The 16,481-nt window shown below is 39.7% G+C and overlaps 1 protein-coding gene across 4 annotated transcripts in view; it reads left to right on the forward strand.

Annotated features, from left to right (window-relative positions):
* Positions 1-3,226: 3,226 nt before the first annotated feature.
* LOC106160348 (ankyrin and armadillo repeat-containing protein-like) overlaps positions 3,227-16,481 on the forward strand; it is a 94,680-nt gene continuing 81,425 nt past the window's right edge. For 3 of the 4 annotated variants that reach the window (XR_015334882.1, XM_087014337.1, XM_087014336.1), the window contains exon 1: positions 3,227-3,423. The gene's annotated coding sequence lies outside the window, so the exon portion shown is untranslated. The remainder of the gene's footprint in view (positions 3,424-16,481) is intronic. The other variant, XM_087014338.1, reaches the window with a different exon arrangement.

Genomic DNA, 16,481 nt, shown 5'->3' on the forward strand with positions numbered 1-16,481 from the left:
CGCGTCCTACGTAAATGTGTGATATGCAGACGCTTGATCGGCAGACCCTATGCTTCTCCGGTTGCTCCGCCTCTACGAACGTTCAGAGTTCACGATGCTCCCCCGTTTACGGTCACTGGAGTTGATTTTACAGGGACACTCTACGTCAAAACGTCCACGAATTGTGAAGCGAAAGCCTACATATGTTTATTTACTTGCTCCGCTACTCGCGCCGTCCACCTGGAAGTTGTGAATGACTTATCTACATCTTCATTTATAAATGCATTTCGAAGATTCGCTGCCAGGAGATCACTACCTACGAAAATGATTAGTGACAACGCAACAACTTTTCATTCAGCCGCCAATGAAATCAATAAACTTTTCGAAAATGAAGATGTACGTCGATATCTAAGTCAAAATAGAGTGACGTGGGAATTCATTCCTAAAAGAGCACCGTGGTTTGGTGGCTTTTGGGAAAGATTAATTGGTCTCACGAAGAATGCAATGAGAAAAACACTAGGACGCGCTCGCATCACGCTAGACGAATTGCATACCATAACATCGGAAATAGAAGCAACACTGAATGACCGCCCCATTACCTACGTTAATGAGGGTGAACCTCTTACACCATCAATGCTTTTGAACGGACGTCGAATCAACACACTGCCTTGCCCACTGACAGATGAGGATGAAGGATTGGATCCGACGTTCGCACCAGATGGCAAAATCTCCAAAGAACGCTTGACAAAACGATTGAAACATGTGCAGGAGGTCAATGCACATTTCACACAAAGATGGACCTCCGAATATCTTACTGCGCTAAGAGAAAGGGACAATATGAATGGGGTTAAGCAAAATACTGTTCAAGTTGGAGACGTAGTACTAATTCATGAGGATATTAAACCTAGACTTTTGTGGGATTTGGGACTAATTACAAAACTGAACTACGGCAATGACGGGATAGTGCGATCAGCAACATTGAAAACTAAGTATGGAACAACAAATCGCCCTATTACGAAACTCTATCCTCTAGAAATTTCCGTTGATTATGACACTGCCCCTGACCTGAGAGAGGTCACACTGTCCAAAGAAATTACTGATGAAAACGTCAACATACCAGCCCGTAACACGAGACGCGCCGCCCAGCAAGCAAAAGAAAACATCGCTAGATGGATTCAAGAACTGAAATGAAAATGAACTTTGATTACTTATGAAACTATTAGACTGTTCAAATGAAACTGTTTGAGACATTTAATCAAGCGTATTAATGGATTATTTAACCTTATTATTGGAATATTTCTAATATTAGCGTTGCTATGGACTTCGTTTTTTGTTTCAATGACAATCTATTGCATAGATGTTTACATTAATCAGTACTTACTGACTAGTACATCGCAAGGACTTGTTGATATGACTTACGTTTAATGGAATTTTTGGATTTCTTGCTTATTTTATAACACTTAATGCTTTCATGTTTACTTTTACAACTTGTTGCCCCCGGAGAATGTTGGAACGTATGGAAAAAGCATGTCCATGCAAACGAAGCGCACTATCAGTTGTAGTAACGTATTTTAAAGCTCGTATGTCAATGTCTGTAGTGGACATGGATTTAGTTTTAGCTCCGCCTCCTATTGCCACCCTGAGCTTCAGAGCTAACTTGACACTAACCTCTTCACTGTAGCCTATCTTCATCGTGTCAAGTAACCTCTGACGAAAATAGTTTGACCTAGTTTATATAAGCCAATCAAATCCATGTTTCAAAATTTTTCACCAAAGTTTGGTGAAAACGCTGATTGGTTGACCGTCAATCGGCAATCCTCGGCTGATTCCGCAAGCTCCATACTAACAACATAGTTATTGTCGAGTGCGGAGACATCCGAGTAGTTACGAGTGTATTACCGTACACAAAGAAAGCAAGGCGAGTGACTACGAAAAAGAATGTGTTAAGTTATCTCTTGATTCTTTGCAAAATATGAGTAAATCGGAATTGAAACCATAGGGTCTAGCAGTTTGAGGCCCTGCATCATTATCTACTGAGAGACGATGTTATTTGCGTGCTGCCCACAGGTTACGGCAAGTCCCTGATATTCAGCCTTATCTTTGATTGGTCCGGATTTGAACAAAGCGCGCTTTGACTCGTTCGAGTTCATTGGCTAGATCGTTTAATGAGTCATTGAGTGCGGGCTTTTAAATTTGATTGGCGGGCGGCGGAGGCAATCGAATCTGGTCAGAGGTTACTTGACACGATGAAGATAGGCTACAGTGAAGAGGTTAGTGTCAAGTGAGCTCTGAAGCTCAGGGTGCCTATTGCCTACTTTGTATATATTCACGCCCTGCTCATTGAGTGGGTAGTTTTTGATCAGTCTCTGTAGATAATAAACGTGTAGTTTTTCAACTCTCGTTTTTTCTCTGAACCGCATACCGACATGGGGTTTCTGTTGATTTAACTTTATCTTGTAGTTGGTTATATAAATCCCAGAATGCACGAGGGTTGGTTGTTTGCAGATTTTCTAGTGACCGAAAAATGCTGTCCCTAAACATGTTCCGTTTTCTGTTTAGCAGTTTCTTGTATAATTTTTTCTTTTTGTTAATTTCTATTAGAAGATTTTCTTTACAGGGGTTATGTTTTACTGAACGTGCCTTCCTTTTAATGTCTCGAAATAGTTCCCTACAATCATTATCGTACCAGTGCTTACTTGTCTTTTTACCTCTTTTCTTATTACTGGGGATTTTCTTATGTAGACCTGCTTCCCTACCTAGTTCGTCTAGGGTTTTATTAAAATCAGACAGTCTAAGGTCAACCCCTTCCATTGACGGATCATAGTGTTTATCTATAAAGGCTTTGAGAGTACCTGTTGACTCTTTTTGGGCCAGGTGGGTTTTCCAGCGCTCTGATGCCTTATTTGTCCAGTGGAATCTGGCTGGGGGGCATGTAAGGTCATCGGTATTGGCCAAGACATCCAGGTAAGAACACACCTGTGTGTTTAGGGTGCATGAGATCAGACAATGGATGGAGAAGGGAGTAAGCTCATGAACTTGGAAGTACTCTGTCTGATCTAGTATAGAAATCTGACATACCATGTAGTCTATTACACTAGGAAAGCCTCTGTAGCTGTAGCACGTACAATAGCCAGCAGTGTCACCAAGTTTCCTACCATTAACTAATCTGATACCTGTACTCCTACAGAGAGTAAAAGGTTTAGAGCCAATCAAAAATTCGCAGACGAAAGTCAAGGCAAAATTGGCCAATCATAATCCTGCTTACATTTTACCTGTAAATGTCAATGCCCAAGGAACGTGTAAACAATGTCGGTTACTAGGCTGTCAAGTTGAGAAGTTTCCGTAAAAAATGAGGTCCAAATGGCTCTAAATCAGACCAAGCGTGAGTGTATGCTCACTCTTAGCTTACAGACACATCCACTGTACTGACCCAAGCTGTATTAGGTAAGTTGGTGATGGTGTAAAAGAATTTCGAGTGGAGCATATGCTAATTGCTGCATGTGTTTGAGGCGGGGAGTGCTGCAGCAGAAAATGGCTATGTCGTTCTTGCACATGGATTTTGCGGTATGACTGAAATGCGCAATACACCGCAATACAGCGCAACACAGCGCAATACAGTTCAAAAATCAAATCCAGTTGCAATTACACTAAAGAAATGACCATTCCCAGCAAAGTAGGGTGATATAAAAACAACCTATATTAATAGGTAAGTAATATCGTTGATATAACTTAACAAATCAGCAAGACTTTTAATCATATTGTCCGGTTGGCAGCCATGTTGGCGAGTGGCTCTTCTTGGAATTATTACTGGTCAAGAAGAGCTACTCGCCAACCAAACTGACCAAACAATGAAAAAATTGTCAAGTTGTATCAGCAATATTAATTACTATGTACTATATTTTGCTTTTATATCACCCTATTTTATTTGAGATTACCCTTTCCTGTGTTTACTTGCAACTGGACTTGTGTTATCAAGTGTATTGCGCATTTCAGTCTCACCCTGGATTTTGTGAACCCCTTTTGACGTTTCGCTGTGTTTCAATTTCTAGATTTCATTTATCAGTGCAAGTAATTGGTGCGTCCTTGTGGAAAAGTAATTTTTAGATGTTTAGAATAAACAATACTAACTTCTTAGATTTACTTAGGAAAGTTAATTACATGTAGGTATAATTTAATTTAATGTATAGTTGTTGAAAATAAATACATTTTAAATGTGACAATATGATTTAACTCACCCAACATTTATGTACTGCAGGGTTATTGTGACGGGTGACACTCCAATACAAAAGAGAAGACTGTATTTGTACTCATACGGTTGATTTATTGTCTCTTTACACAAACTTGTGTGACGATACTTGTGTGTATGGTTTAAATCTGTAAATAAAATAAAAGAAAAAATGCTTAAATAACTGACAAAAAACCTAGAGCACATTATATATAGAAATAAAGAAACAAACAGATAAATAAATATTAATAAAGTGAATACATTAAATAATAAAGAAAAATGACACTTCTTTTGAATTATCCACGTGTCCACACCCAAATTTTACTGAGACTTTTAAATACCACAATTTAATTTATTTACCTAAAACTAAATTTTCACTCAATATGAATTTGATAGTAACAAAGACAGTTGTTAAAAGCAAAGTACATGAAACTTACAATTTTTTTGTCCTCTTTTTGTATGACAAATTTCTATCTTCTTGGATGTCTGCATAAACTCAACTGCTTGCACCTAAGCTGTCTGTCTAATCAACTACTCATGCTAAGTGGTAAGTGGCAGTGCCTATTATTAATAGGGGTGTGTGGACTATACTATATGGTAGGGGTGACAGGTTATGTCCTTTACAGTTATATTTGAATCATGAAGTAGCAAATTACTGATAGATACACTCTCTATATTAACCCATTACAGTGACGTCATATTTGCTCCGTAACACTAGTCCAGCGGCCATACTGGAGGGAAAGAACGAGGGGAATAGTAGCATAAATATAGGTGAACCAAATAAAATGAAATAATCTTCATATCGCGAACAAGTACACCAAAAGGAAAATAGTATATACATGTGAAAACTTCAGCTGATCAGCGTGATCAACCCATAGGGTAAACTCAAGACAGTCCAAAAACGTGAAATCCTGACCTACCCCTGTATCCCAACATCGTGGAATTGTCAGAAGCTAGTTCAGTTATCTTGTACTTCACTTTTCTTGTTCATTGGGTAATAACAGTTATAGTTTTAGAGAGTTTACTGTGTAATCATAAGTTCAACCTTTTATAGAGGCAACTTTTTACATAAAGGATAGATATAAGGAGAAATTTGAGCTGACCATCGGGATCAAAGAAGACAGTATGCAGGGTTGTGACAAGAAATATTGCTGTCAGATATGATTTAACTGTACATCATGAAGCTGTCAGAAATTATTTCAGCATTCTTGTGCTTCATTTTGGTTCATTAGGAAGTATTTGTAACATGACTGTTGTTTGAGAGTTCAATATTTTACCATGAATTCAACCATTCACAGAAGCAACATTGTTAGCATTTTATTATAAGTCCAGACCTTCACAGAAGCAATGTATTTTTCAAACTTATGACATTCAATGTAACATAACAACAAGTCAGTTCATGAATTGATCTTTATGTAGCGGTGCACTTCCTCAGCAATCCAGTACAACAACGCTGTGCTTTCTTTTTCATAAATTTAATAGGTTAACGATATATAAGCTACTAAGCAGTGCACAAGCTGCTCAGCGTCTGCTACGCCGCCATGTTCCTTTTTCCCCCCGATGTTACCCTGGTTTATGCACACCGGCACTATATTTACCCCGTTACATGCCTCCCCGGGCAGATAAGACTCGTCCCGAGTCTCCAACCTAGTAACTACCGATTATAACTAAGTCCCAACACACTAAATCAACACTGGGTCTAAATCCTTGAAAAAGTTCATAACATTAATATCAACACTATTAACAGTAAAATTCCAGGTGAAATGTCTCTTTTAACAGTAAAAGTTCCAGTTAAAATGTTTTTTTTTTTAAATCCTCTGTCAAAACAACTAACTTGTCCAACATTAACGTGCATATAAACAACAACAATCATAACTGATGAAACCCACAAAGTGCCATTCATAAGAGTTAATCTGCATTAATCTGTTAGTAGCCATCTCCAATAGCTGCCACAAAGTCTCTGTATTTGGTGGGTCGCCGCACCACTCTTCCTGATCGGGTTGTGACCAAGGGTTCTCCACTGTCCTGCGAAGCTCCCTTGTCCTTTCCAGCGTCTACAGTCGCTTCTTCTGTCTTTTCTTCCACTGGGATGTGCTCCTCTCCCTCACAACAGGCAGTAGCCTCCGGCGCTGCAAACGAATTTCTACTGGTATGTACAATGTAACCTTCTGCTGGAAGTACAGGGGCAAGACGAAGTTGCTCTTGAAAAATGTTGGGTCTAGGTACATGTATTTTTGATTCATCTTCCTCCGTCACATAGTCTGAATCTGCTTGAAGTGGGTTAGGTATCCTTGGTGCCTCATAGGGTTTCAGTCTGTTGTGGTGTACAACCATTTTCTTCTTCGTCACCTCATGTTGTATGCGGTAAGTGACACCTGGCATGCCCTCTGCATTCTGGAATCTTTTCTTCACAATATAAGGCCCTTCCCAAGGAAGTGCTAGTTTTCTGTGCCTTGTTTTGGACACCATGACTAGTAACCACACTTTGTCACCCTCTCTATATGGGTGATGATGAGCCCATTTATCATACACCTTTCTTTGCCTCTCCTGTGCCAGGGCTGTATGCTCTTTGGTTGTATCAAAGGCTGCCTGTAGTTCGTTGTGTATGTCCTTTGCGTAAAACCCAGCCTGCTTCCAATACTGTGGTGTTGGTGTACCATAAATGATGTCTGGTGGCAAACGTGGTTCTCTTCCATGCATAAGGAAAAATGGTGAGAATCCTGTACTCTCGTGAACACTAGCATTGTACGCCAAGGCAAGTGGCCCTAATTTTAGGTCCCAGTCTTTACAGTCTTCCTGTGATGTTTTGGCGATCATGTTCTTTAGCGTCTTATTGAAACGTTCCACCATGCCATTTCCTTGGGGGTGGTATGATGTTGTTCTCGATTTGTAGATCTGTAGCAGGGCACATAACTCCTGACACAGACCTGCCTCAAACTGACGACCTTGGTCAGAGTGGAGACTCTCCGGGACGCCATGCTCCCTGACATACTCCCTAAATAATATGTCAGCTACAGTCTGGGCCGTTTGATCTTTCATTGGATAAACATTGACATATTTGGTGAAATGGTCCTCTACTACCAAAACATACTTGTTTCCCCGGGATGTTGCAGGCAATTCTGTAATGTCTGTGCAAACCAACTCTAAGGGTCTACTACTTGAAATACTTTCCATGGGTGCTCGCATGGCTGGCAGGGGTTTCCGTCTGCCCACACAACCGGGACATGTTCTACAATAGTCATGCGTCTCTTGCATCATTCCGGGCCAATAAAATCTCTCCTGAAGCTTCCTGAGAGTTTTGTTTCTGCCTAAATGGCCATCTCCTGCTGTCAGTGAATGTATGTCATGTAATGCTGATAGACGTAGACCTGGTGGCATTACCTGACGATAGATCACCTTATCACGTTTTGGAATCTGCCACTGGTAACACAGTGTTTCGTTAACAATGGATAAATTTTCAAAATGTCTCCAGAAGGTTCGTAACACGCGTCCTTGGTTCTTAATTTGGTGCCAATCTGGTTTATTTCCAGATCTGACCCAATTCTTCACCAGTGAAATATCAGGGTCTAGGTCCTGTTCTGATCCTATGGAGCCAGCGATGGATGGGTCTGCTGTGGCTTCTGGTGAGACTGTGGTTACTTGAACCCTTTTTGTTGAGTCTCTCTCCTCTTTTCCTTTTCTCCCATCTTTCCCTTCCTTCTCCGCACCTTTCTCCATCACATAATCTCCACAGTTGAGCATACCGTTTGCCTGAGTGGTGGAAGAAGTGCTTGTCCTTTGTTTGTATTTTCTTGGTTCCAATGCAGGACAGGAGGTCTTTCCTTGAGCAGCCGGTGGATCCCTGTCGGATGATAAAGTGTCTGGCATCCTGCTCAGAGCATCAGCTGCTCCATTTTGTTTTCCAGGGCGGTATCTTATCTCCAGGTCTCCAAACGAGGATAACTCAATTGCCCATCTACTTCTCCTTCCTGATACTTCTGCTTCTAAATTCAAGCTTTTGTGGTGAGTGAGTGGTTTATGGTCAGTGTAGATGGTTAGATTCGAGCCCCATACATACACATGGAACTGTCTGAGAGCCCATATAATTGCCCAAAACTCCTTGTCGAATGTGGCCCATTTTCGTTCAGTTTTACTGAGTGATTTGCTTGCAAACACAATTGGGCGCTCCATGCCATCTTGTTCCTGAGACAAGACTGCACCCACAGCCGTGTCTGATGCATCTGTGTTTAAGATGAATGGCTCACCCCACCTTGGATGAGCTAGTACGGGAGGGGTAATCAACTTTTCTTTTAACCGCTGAAAGCTCAACTCACACTCTTCCTTCCAACCAAAAGGCGTACCAGCTTCCAGCAAGCTATTCAGTGGTCTTGCTATGTCAGCGAATCCTTCAACAAACCGACGGTAGTATGAGGCGAGTCCTAAAAAGCTCCGAACCTCTTGCTGATTCTTGGGTCTTGGCCAATTCTTGACCTTCTCCACGTTACTGGGATCTGGGCGTATCCCCTCTTTTGATACTTCATGGCCGACATTAATTGTTTTCGGCTGTGCAATTTTGCATTTACTAGGCTGCAACTTGAGGTTTGCTTCACGCAGCCTCCTAAATACTTCCTCTAGTGTCTCCAAATGTTCCTCAAAAGTACGTGTACAGATGAATAAATCATCCAAGTACGTGGACATTAACCTCCAGTTCATGCCACTAAACACAAGCTCAATAAGCTTTGCGAAAAGCGGTGGCGCATTGCATAAGCCAAACGGAAGTCTGGTGAAACGGTACAGATCTGGACCAAATGAGAAAGCGGTCTTATCACGATCTTCTTCAGATACAGGCACCTGCCAATACCCACTGGTCAGGTCTAGCGTCGTGAATATTGTAGCACCCGCCATACCTGAGAGTACATCGTCGATCCTTGGCAAGGAGTGGGCATTTTTCACTGTAACCGAGTTTAACTTGCGATAGTCTATGCAGAAACGTATATCGCCATTTTTCTTTCTCACCAAAACTATTGGAGAGGACCAGGGACCATAACATGGTTCGATTATGCCATCTTCCAGCATACCTTGAACTTGCTTCTCTACTTCATCCCTCAAGTGAAATGGGACTCTCCTGGGTTTCTGCTTTATTGGATCTGCACTGCCTGTATTGATGGTGTGAGAAAGGATATTGGTGAGACCTCTGTCATTCTGATCTTTACTGAATACGTCACTGTTTCGTTCCAAACACTCCCTGAGCTTCATCATCTGATTATCTGTGAGGTCACATCCCGACAGATCAATTTGGGGACACCCATCACTTGACTTTTCTGCCTTTTCGTGCTCACCGTCAGACTCTAACAGCTCATACATTCCTCTAACTTTTGAACATTCGTGCTCACTAAGACAATGAAATTCACCAACAGACTGCCCTTGTTTAACGAACAAAGGTTGATCTGAAACATTGATAACACGGAGGGGAATAAGTGCTTGTTTAGCATTGGCCAAAACTCGTGCTAGACCAATTCCACTTTCTTGAGATGGTTCAAAAACTCCTTCATAACTCAACATAGGCCTACCTCTTTGGTGTACCAGATGTCCATGGCAAATAATCTCTGAACAAGGTGGCACCCAGCAGTCTTCAGCCATATTGACCCTGCACACACTGGGGGGTCGCGAAGGACTCAGTTCTAATGGATGTGAGACTCCACCAATTACTAGCTCGCGTTTACCCGGATTCATAGCTATACCATGTGCCAATATAAAATCCCACCCGATGATCAGTGAATTGTCTACATTACTTCCAACACGGAAGCGATGATTAAAAGACTGGTCCCCGATTGACACTGTTATATATGAGCAACCCTTTATGGTTAGAATGTCTCCAGTTACTGAGGATGGTCTCTCCTTGGACTCCTCTAGTATCATCTCTGGCGGCTGACATTCTTTCCAACAATTTTCATGAATAACAGAAATATCAGCTCCTGTATCTAGAAGCGCAAGAACCTCTTTACTTCCAACTTTTACTTTCACAAGTGGTGTGGGTTTTACTGGGTCTTCAAAAAATTGTGTGACTGACGACTGACCCATGTCGACAGCCCTTAGTGTTCCCCCTCCCCTTGCTGCAAAGACGGACAGTTACGCCATTTGTGTCCTCGCTCCTTGCAATAATCACATAAACCTTGGAAGGTATGATCAATTTTCCTAGGTTCAAATTCCATTGCATTCCGAGCATTGGTTGGCCAGCGGTCCTTTCTCTCACATGCCATTTGACAACCCTGACTCTTGCCACTTACAGGAGCTATTGTATTCCTACCTCGTGGAAAATTGGGTTTTGTGTGGTAACGGTCCTTGCTCCGTCCATTAAAAGCTTCAGGTGATCTCATGGCACCTGTGTTGGCACCAGAACCAAACACAGGATTAAGTTCCTGTTGCCTCCATTTCTTTTGTTCCACAGTGAGCTCAGCCATGCACTCCGATAATTTCTGTACTTGGGCCACCAGTTGCGTCAGCATGGGATCTCGGTCTCCCTTACTCTCAGCTGGGCCTTTTTCCATTGAACGGACAGCATTTCTACCATGGGCAATACGCTGAACTTGTTCAAATTGCTCTGCCTGCTGCACAGCAACTCGTAGACTTTCTGGATTTTTAGTAAGGAGATGAAGTTGCAGATCACCATCCCCCACACCTCTAATAAATTGCTCTTTGGCGAGGGCATTTCGAGCTGCTTCTGGAAAATCGTTGTATGCCAAACGGACAGCCTCCATGATTCGCAGTTCAAATGCGACCAGTTTTTCTCCTGGACCCCGAACCAGCGCCATAAAATTTTGTCGTCTCATCAAATTATGTTCTCCTGGCACTAACCTGTGTCGCAAGGCCTGTTTGAGTGCAGGATAATCTCCTTTTTCTGCCTCTGTCAGGGAATCATAGGTCATAAATGCCCGCCCTGATAGATATAGAGGTAAAACAACATGTCTGGGCTGTACATTGTCCGCTGGGGGCTCTGAGAAACACAACTCAAATTTCTTGAACCAGAGTTCAAAATTTTCCGTGTTTTCCCCTGAGAACTCCGGTAACTTTGGTCTGGCGACTCCAACAGATGCCATTTTGATACGGTCCCTTAGCTTTGCAGACTAAAAGCAGGTTACAATTGATAGAATTTCTATGAAAAGTTGTCAGCAGATACTATGTTTCTCTTAAAATCTAATAACAAGGACTGTCAGAGTCTTCACCAAAGTCTGTTTGGTAATTAAATAACACGTAACACATTATAACATAACGTGCGCCGCTTTTCAGATTCAGTGTCGTTTGCAACTTGCCAGGCAATGGGTCCGTGAATTCTCCAGTCTTCGTGCCCCGCTTTTGGGCGCCAATTTTGTAGCGGTGCACTTCCTCAGCAATCCAGTACAACAACGCTGTGCTTTTTATGTACAGACACAGATGTGTCTGTACATATAGCCATCATCTGCGTCTGTCGTCGCCGTCGTCTCCGTGCACTTTTACCGATAACACGATAAGTGGAAAACCATTTTACCTTTTGACTTGAAACTTGCAGAACTGATGAATATTCATAATACGCAGGTCAAGTTCGAAAATCAGCATGATCGGGTCACTTTTAGGGAATTTATGCTGTTTTTTCACTATTTTCAGCATATATGCAGCACCGATAACACGATAAGTGGAAAACCATTTTACCTTTTGACTTGAAACTTACAGAACTGATGAATATTCATAATACGCAGATCAAGTTCGAAAATCAGCATGATCGGGCCATTTTTAGGGAATTTATGCTGTTTTTTCACTTTTTTCAGCATATATGCAGCACCGATAACACGATAAGTGGAAAACCATTTTACCTTTTGACTTGAAACTTACAGAACTGATGAATATTCAAAATACGCAGGTGAAGTTCGAAAATCAGCATGATTGGGCTATTTTTAGGGAATTTATGCTGTTTTTTCACTATTTTCAATATAAATACAACACTGATAACACAATATAAGAAAAAGGGATTGGCCAATTGTAATTATACTCACAGGAGTGGTCAATCTTACTCAGACGCAGGTTGAGTTCAAAAATAAGCATAATCAGGCCATTATTTTAGAAGTTATACCGTTTTTTCACATTTCCTCAGCTTCAATTATTAGGCATGTTAGCAGTCTCATTATTTAACTAATAAGATGCCTAAAAGTGTTTGTTTGATATTTCCTGCATCTTTACAACATTGTTAGTTGATTATGTAAAAAACATGGTAAACTTGTTATCATGTATTGTGTAATAAAGTGTCAAAAATGGAAATAAACTCATATCAGTGCAGTTTGTCAGATTCAATCATCCACTATGTTCAGAATCTCAGAATGGAGGAAATTGGACATTTAACACTGTTCTATTGATACTTTTCCCATCTCATCAATTTTCTTAGTTGGTCATATAAAATGGCAGTAAAATGTTTATTTTGTTTTATGTTAAAAAAGTGTTAAAAATGGAAAGAAGCCCATTTCAGAACAGTGCTGTCTTGTTTACATTTTGGCATTTTCAAGGAGTGACTTTGAAGTTCCATGGGCCTGAAGACCTTTGCTAGTCACATTTTCTGAATATCTGTGAAACAAAGAAGAAACCCCTATTTTGGGCACTGCTTCCATGATGACCATTTAAGGAAAATCATGTCACTTACTGTTCTCAAACTTACAGGAAAGAAACATGGGACTAAAATACAGCTTCAGTAGGCAATGCAGTCTGTTTGGTATTTTTATTTATTTATTTATTTATTTATTTATTTTTTTTTGGCAGTTAAACAGTTTTTTGTGAAAATTTAATTTTTCACATATTGGCATTTTCAAGGTGTGACTTTAAAGTTCCATGATCTTGAAGACTTTTGCTTGTCACATTTTCTGAATGTCCATGTTACTAATATTTTATTAATAACATTTGATTGTCATTATGCTGTTAAACATTATGTAATATTGCATCAAAATTTGAAGAAACCCCTATTTTGGGCACTGCTTCCATGATGACTATTTAAGGAAAATCATGTCACTTACTGATCTCAAACTTACAGGAAAGAAACATGGGACTAAAATACAGCTTCAGTAGGCAATGCAGTCTGTTTGGTATTTTTATTTATTTATTTATTTTTTTTGGCAGTTAAACAGTTTTTTGTGAAAATTTAATTTTTCACATATTGGCATTTTCAAGGTGTGACTTTAAAGTTCCATGATCTTGAAGACTTTTGCTTGTCACATTTTCTGAATGTCCATGTTACTAATATTTTATTAATAACATTTGATTGTCATTATGCTGTTAAACATTATGTAATGTTGCATCAAAATTTGAAGAAACCCCTATTTTGGGCACTGCTCCTATGCTGACCATTTAAGGGAAATCATGTCACTTACTGTTCTCAAACTTACAGGAAAGAAACATGGGTCTAACATACAGCTTCAATAGGCAACGCAGTCTGTTTGGTAAATTTTTCTGGCAATTTAACAGTTTTTTGTGAAAATTTAATTTTTCACTTATTTGCATCTTTATTTTCTGTTCTTTGTCTGTACATTTGACAGCTTTGCTGCCTTGTTTTTTCATAAATTTAATAGGTTAACGATATATAAGCTACTAAGCAGTGCACAAGCTGCTCAGCGTCTGCTACGACGCCATGTTCCTTCCCCCCCCCCCCCCCCCACCATAATTTGAGGAACCTGTTTAGTATATTTTTAATCTATGTCTAGAGAAATGCTTGATTGAAGACTCACAATTGATATGTGCTGTGTGCAATAATTGTGTGTGGGTATGTACATATAAGGCCTTAGATGGTGTTACTAAGCAGTTTGTAATTTTATTTAGGAGAATTCCACAACTGGTGGTCACAATTTAAAAATGCACAACCCACATGTACAACAGTCATCAGTTTCTGCATATCAGACCATCTGTGGGAGGTGCACTATAAAAAATTTTATATTTCTTGCAAACTTTTTCATTTAGCCTTTAAAAATATGAGAAAGAAAAAGTGTTTTCATTTCTTCTTGTGCTTCTGCTCACAATTCTAAATAAATAGAATACCTGTCCTTGTTGTATGCAAGCTATCAGGATAACAACTTTAAAACAACAAATGAACAATTAAATAAATAAACAAATCCAATTAAATAACTCCTGTCATGCACTGAATTTCACTCTCCTGATGTTCAGATCCTGTCATCTCAGCTGGTGACAGAGATATAAGAATATTTTTTTGCTGCTTCTACCTTGTGTGCCATCTAGCTGCCTTTTGTACCTGTCACCTGTTTTTTTTTTTTTTTTTTTTTTTTTTTTTTTTTTTTTTTCCTTCTTTTTGATAACCAAGATTTATTTTCACCCAATCATTCAGTGTGGCTTGGTGGGAAAATGTCAGATCAATTTCCTAAATGTAAATTAACAAAAAAAAAATAACAATAGTTATTTTTATTCATATTGTAACTTGCATCATAATACAGTAGGAAAACACAGAATTCAACATTTTTCAAATTTATTTCATTAAGTTCATTCAATTAAATGGTACCTGAGCTAGAATATAGGCTATACTTACAAAACGGATTTACTCTTAACACTACACTAAATCTAAAATCAAGCCACTAACTTCCAAATACACATGACACAGGTACATGTAATTGATTTAATTGGCCCAGCTGAGCTGTGTACATTGTACTGTAGCCTTGACACTAATTGACAATAATGCTAACCAGGTATTAAAGAGGTAGATGACAGCAGATAAAATCCAAAGAGCACCATAACTGATAACAAATTACACCCAAGGCAATAAGTGAGTCTTCATAATGAATGTCGAAACCTTGCCTGGGTATTTCCACACGTTTTTACATCACACTCTCCACCAAGACTTTTTGGGCACTACTAATATGCAGTGTACGTGCGCTCATATCTTATACACCTCGGTCTTTGGTTTTCTACTTTTTTTCTTTTATGGTAAAGGCTGCACAGCTGGGTCTTCATTCTTTGCTGTAAAATAAATTAGTTTTATCCTTTACTTGTCCGATGAGTCTTGATTCAAGGCTACTCCTCAGTCTCTCCTCCGTTTACGGTTTTCGTCCCTTCACCTTGGATTGTTGGGGGCGTCTCGATAGTCCGAAGGTTCATTGGTCCGAAGGTTCATTGGTCCGAAAATTCGTAAATTTTTCATCAGATTTTCAACAAAAAGGTTCATTGGTCCGAAGGTTCATTAGTCCGAAAATTAAAGGTCCATTGGTCCGAAGGTTCATTAGTCCGAAGGTTCGATAGTCCGAAGGTTCGATAGTCCGAAGGTTCATTAGTCCGAAGGTTCGATAGTCCGAAACATTTTAAGATGTTCTTCGATTTTAAGAATTATAATTACAAACGGAATCTAAGGGTGCGTTCCCAACGAAACTATCATTCTACGTAGATTGATCCAACTCCACCAGGATTCTCACTGTATGCAATCAGATTACCAATCCTGGAGCTGCTAGGGGGTGATTAACTTTCGTGTGAACTCAGCTTCTAGAATCTTTATCATTTCGTTTTGAGTGCGACCGAAACGCACGTGAAAATTATCCATATAGGTCGTATTGTTTCCGTGAACTACTCTTTACAATGTGGGGAAGTTTGGGGATATGCAATGGCTACCCTTTCCAACTCATGAACACCATACATGTTTCACATGAAATATTGAATAAAGATTGGAACGCATAAAATGAGAGGACGCCTATAATGACATTTAATCGAATGGCCTGTGCTATTATTTTTGAATTGTATAAGAAACTGATAAAAGTGGTTTTACGCTCCATCAAGGCTACCTTTAAGCGCACACTGATTATTTTCAAAAGAAAAAAACGGGTGTTTCAATTACGAAATTTTTTGGATTGCGGGAGAGTCCCGTTTTTCTAGAGACCAATTGCGGTTCACGTCCACCCTGTACTCATGAATATCAAGTCAACAGTTTCGTAAAAAATCAGTGATAATCGACAAGAGCACTTTTACAATTAGTTTGAGTTTCTTACGATGTCTTAAGATACTATTATTAGAATTCATCTTCTAACCTACACATTACTTAAATAATGTAAAAGTTATAAAATAATTGCATTTCCAAACAAACTATGTTGTTCGCACAGCCCACTCCCCTCCCCTCCCCCCCCCCCCCAAAAAAAAAAAAAAAAAAAAAAAAACAGCCGTTCCTCCAGCAGTATTGTATTACTCATAGGGATGAGGATGAATTAACTGGAGTGTAAACTTGGCATATAAACAAAAATTACGAGCATTTACGAAAACAAACTTTTCCCTTACTAGGGCTTTAAACATAAAAATT

This window comes from Lingula anatina, chromosome 5 (assembly GCF_051362555.1).
Source record: "Lingula anatina isolate TDL-2025a chromosome 5, LinAna3.0, whole genome shotgun sequence".
In the NCBI taxonomy this organism is placed as follows: domain Eukaryota; kingdom Metazoa; phylum Brachiopoda; class Lingulata; order Lingulida; family Lingulidae; genus Lingula; species Lingula anatina.